This window comes from Phascolarctos cinereus, unplaced genomic scaffold, assembly GCF_003287225.1.
Source record: "Phascolarctos cinereus isolate Bilbo 61053 unplaced genomic scaffold, phaCin_HiC Scaffold_5;HRSCAF=322, whole genome shotgun sequence".
Classification (NCBI taxonomy): Eukaryota; Metazoa; Chordata; class Mammalia; order Diprotodontia; family Phascolarctidae; genus Phascolarctos; species Phascolarctos cinereus.
This window is the reverse complement of record NW_027555958.1, coordinates 465505443-465510108: the sequence shown is the minus strand read 5'-3', so window position 1 is coordinate 465510108 and position 4666 is coordinate 465505443. Positions and strand designations below refer to the sequence as shown.

At 53.8% G+C, this 4666-nt stretch overlaps 1 pseudogene; it reads right to left on the bottom strand.

Annotated features, from left to right (window-relative positions):
* Positions 1 to 1789: 1789 nt before the first annotated feature.
* On the bottom strand, positions 1790 to 4359 carry LOC110212930 (transcription elongation factor SPT5 pseudogene; annotated as a pseudogene).
* Between the last annotated feature and the right edge of the window lie 307 nt (positions 4360 to 4666).

The following is a 4666-nucleotide window of genomic DNA, read 5'->3' as shown; positions in this document are numbered from 1 at the left end:
ATAGAATGCCAGGCCTGGAGTCAGGAGGATCTAAGTTCAAATCTGGCCTTAGACACTTACTAGTAGTATAACCCTGGGCAAGTCACTTAACTCTGTTTACCTCAATTTCCTTATCTGTAAAATGAGTTGGAGAAAGAAATGATAAAACACTCCAGTATCTCTGCCAAGAAAACTCAAATGGGGTGACAGAAAATCTGGATGAATTGCTTTTCAAGAAACATGTTAAATTCTACTGTTCCACCAACACTACATTAGTTAGGTCTATCATTCCACAACCTCTACAAAATGGACTATTACCATTGGTGGGGGGGTCATCACTGTCAATCTTCAGGGTGAAAAATTTTGATTTGCATTTTTCTTAGAATTAGTTTTTTGGAACAATTTTTTTTCTTGTGGTTATGAGTACTTTGCAGTTCTTTTTTTGAGAACTCTTTGCTCATATTCTTAGACCACTTATCTACTGGGGGATGGCTCATATATGCTATATGCTATATGTGTGTGTGTGTGTGTGTGTGTGTGTGTGTGTGTGTTATATCTTTTCTGTGTAGCCATTATCAGAAAAAATCCGACTGAAAAAAATTTTTCTTACTTAACCACAGAGCTTCTCATGCTAGATGCATTGATTTTTGTCTGTGCCAGTGCTTTTCAAGTAAATTCCACTTCAATTCATATAATCAAAAAAGCCCTATTTTATCTTAGTCAGGTCTTACTAGCACCCTGAAGTATTTCTCCCTTTCTGATTGGAGGAGCAAAAACCCTCATCCAAGGGCTTGCCCTTTTAGAAGGCTCCAAATCCCCGTCCTCTCTTCATTTGCCACCAGCTGCTCAGCTCAGCGTGGTTGCCACTTCACTATCATGATTCGCCTCAGGAATGAGACTCAGAGTAACACCATATTCCACGCTAAATGGATACAGGAATTTAATATGAAAGATCATGGTCTAAAAAATTTGAAAGAGAGTAGATCATAGATACGAGATGGATTCTTAACCAAACAATAAATACAGGCAATTAGAGACGATATCGTCAGATAAATGTTTATTAGATCCTACTTTGTGACAGGCACAGTGCTAAGTGCTGGGGATACAAAAAAGAAAAAGACACTCCTTGTCCTCAAGAAACTGATACTCTACTGAGGAAGATGTATACACATAGAGATAAATATGTCCTCCTCTCTAATGTATATGGGAACGGTCCTTTGAGTTGGAATTTGTTAGGTTCAGACAAAAAAAGAAAAAGAAATGCAAGGATGAATGAACGAATGAAGAAATTAGTGAGCCATAGGTAGGAACATGAGAAGGAATCGGACCGGGGAATGGAGGTTGTGAAAGTGAACAGGACCTTGTGAGGGCTGGTGACTATTGTGGAGGCCTAGGCTGGGTGGTTAGGAGTCTTGGGGAGAGGGAGTCCCGTGATCCCTACTGCACCCGGTGGGGGAGGGGAAATGGTGAGGCTCTAGGTGTCTAGGGGTTTGTGGTGTGTGTAGACCTGGAGGGAAGAGGACCAGGAAAGCCTGGTGTCAGGGGCCGGGTCTCTCCCTGGAAGCTACCAACCCTTCTCAAAAGAGAACCGAGGAAAAGGCCAAAAGGAATCACTGACAAGGAAGACAGTTTGAAAATTATATGTTGAATTTATTATACATACTTAAAAAGAAAAACGAGTTTGGTTGAATCAAGAGATTCGGTTTCGTGTACAATTAGGACCTGTTCTGGGACGTAAATAAGGAAACCCCCGATGGATTTGGTGCTTAAGGTCAGACTAAAACCAAAGAAAATGAACCGCCAAAAGCCATCAAAGAAAGAAGCTATCTGGAGACGTGGTGGGGGAGGGGCGCGATGGGGAAAGGATTCCAGGAGTCCAGTGGAGGGACGGCGGGGTGGGGGTGGGCTCGTGGTGCCAGGCATCTTCCTCATCAGTCTATGTCCTGGAGGGTGAGTTGCAGTCGCTGGAGTCCCAAGCACCGGTGTGGGTTGGAGTGTAGCTGCTCTCGAATATGGGGGTCTGGGAGCCGAACAGGCAGGGAAAGGAGCCTGAGCCGTAGGTCGGCGACTGGGAGGCGTAGCTGGGGGTAGCGGCAGGGCTGGGAGTCAGGAGTCCCGGGCGTGTGGTGCCAAGGGGCACGAGTCTCTGAGGATGCACGGAAATTGTCTGGCAGGTGGCGTGGAGCTCCACGCGGGCAACGCCCTTCGTCACGTCCTTCACGAGCCCAATGTAGCCCTTGTAGGGCCCCTTGCAGATGCGCACAGACTGTCCGACGAGGCCCTTGTCTCGGTGGCCGTAGCCGCGGCCCCTGTCGGAGCCCGGGCCCCGGTCTGGGTCCTGGTCCCGGTCCCAGCCCCGGCTCAGGCCCCCACCAGCTGCACTCTCAGATGCTGGCCCCCTGTGCCCCCCCGGGCTAGGGCGCTTGGGACTGGCGAGGTGAGGGCTCCGGCCCGGATCCAGGCCCCTTACCAAAAGGTCTTTGCCCCAGGTAGACTGGGAAGCCCCGACGATTAGAAGCTGGCGGGACTTGCAGGCGAACAGGCCCCCATTATCCATGAGCTTCTTGGAGTGGAGAAAGGCGACTCCTCTGAAGAGGTGGAGGATCTTGGCCTCGAGTCCAGAGCGTGGGCCGTCAACCACCCTGACCGAATCCTTGACGCGGATGCTGTTCTGTTGGCCGTCTAGGGCCAAAGCCAGGTGGTTGTCCTTCTTGGCGGTGACTGCTTGGCGGCGCACGGTGATCACCTGGTCCTGCATGTTCAGGACCCGGAAAGTGTCCGCGTCCAGGCCGACGATGATGCCCACCATGCCGGGCTGCAGCTGCACCAGCTGGCCCCAGCTGTACTGGCCCGAAGCATCCACCGCGGCTGACGTGTGTGGGCAGAGCTGCAGGTCTCTGGGAAGCACCTTGAGCTCTTCCCTGGTGAGGTCAGAGAAGAAGAGGACAGAGTTGTCCTCCGCTCTCAGGACGAAGCCGGTGGTGCCGAGGAAGCGACCCGAGATCACTTGCACGTGGTCTCCCGCGGCAAAGTCCTTCTGCAGCTCCCAGGCGGACAGCTCCAGCACGCCGGTGAGCTGCTCGTGCTTGGGCATCAGGGTGACCTTGGGGCCGTGTACGCTGACCACCCGGCCCCGCAGGTTGATGAGCTCACCCTCCCTCACTTGCACGTTGTCTCCAGGCTTGAAGCTGTGCTCGGCGTCTGGACCGTCCTCGATGCGCACCTGGAGCTCCTGCAGGGCGTCGGGCCCCTCCTCAAACTTCTGCAGCTCGGAGAGCTTGGGCTTCACCCCCTCTCTGATGAGGGACGAGAGGGCGAAGGTCTTGAAGAGGAAGCCTCTGTGGCTGTAGCGGTTCCCCTTGAAGATGAAAAAGTCTCCATCTGCACCAACCTTTCCTCCGAGGGATCGAATCTTCTGAACATCAAAGAGCTTCTGTGGGGGTCTGCTGACCCTCTTCCTCTTGGCGAAGCCGTCTTTCTGGCCGCTGGGGGGCTGTGACGAGGCTGTAGTCGATGCGAGGAATCATCTTGAGGGAGACCGTCGTTCGGCCAGGCTCCGCGAAAGTCACCTGAGCGATGTCATCCTTGTAGAGGCCCGCCCTGACGCGCACCCAGCTCTTGGGCCGCAGGCGGGGGCCCTCCTTGGCCAGCACCTTCAGCACGTCCGTCATCTCCTCCACGGGCACCAGCTGCTGGCTCTGGCAGCCCTGGCGCAGGCTGGCCACGCCTTCGATGGCTTCCACCACGTAGCTGAACTTGTAGGCCTCCACGTAGATGTAGCCCTTGAGGTATTCCGGAGCCACCACTGACTTGATCTGCAGCGGGCTGTCTGTGACCTGGGACACCAAAAACTTCCTCATGAGGATCAAGGCGGTGGCTCTTTCCTCCCCGAGCTTGCACTTGACCATCCACAGTTTGGGATCCCGGATTCCAGGGAGCAGCAACTGCTGGCCAATGTCCCCTGGGAACTGCTCGGAGCCTCTGCGCCGGGCTCCCCGGAAGGATTTAGTGGCGTATTTCTCCATGTAATAGCGGGCCAGCTCCTCCTCTCCCTGATCCCTCCAGGCTTTCTGGAGGCGCCGGGCCCGGGAGCAGTCGTCCTGTTCGTCGCCATAACGGCCGCTGGGGCCATGGAGCCCCCTCTTTCTCCAGAAAGTCCTCTGCTCCTTCTTCCCACTCTTCTTCCTCCTCTTCGTACTCATCGTCTACCTCAGCCTCATCTAAGATGAAGCCCTGGTGTTTTGGCTTCTTTCTTGGACGGTCCTCATTCTCTTCCTCCTCCTCTTCTTTCTCCTCTTCTTTCTCCTCCTCCTTTTCGTTCTCTTTTTCCTTCTCCACTTCCTCCTGGTCTCCGTCTTCCTCAGACTCCTCCTCACCTGATTGCGACACCGACTGGGACCCTGACCCTGACCCGGAGTCCGAGTCCGAGTCCGACAGCTTCGGCTGCTTTGACTCCCTGGCTGCTGCTGCTGTCCACACTTCCAGGTCCTGGGCCTCGTCCTCGGGGCTATTTTCGCTGTCGCGAGTGGCACGCTGAGACATCTTCAGGCGAGACTGTCTTCCACTCATCTCCAGCCCGTGGGAGCTGCTGCTGTTGGGGCTGTTACCAGCTAGAGTCACTGGGGCTGAATGACCTACCCAGGTCCTTCAGTCCCTGCCTTAAATACTCCCTTGAGTCATCAGTGAA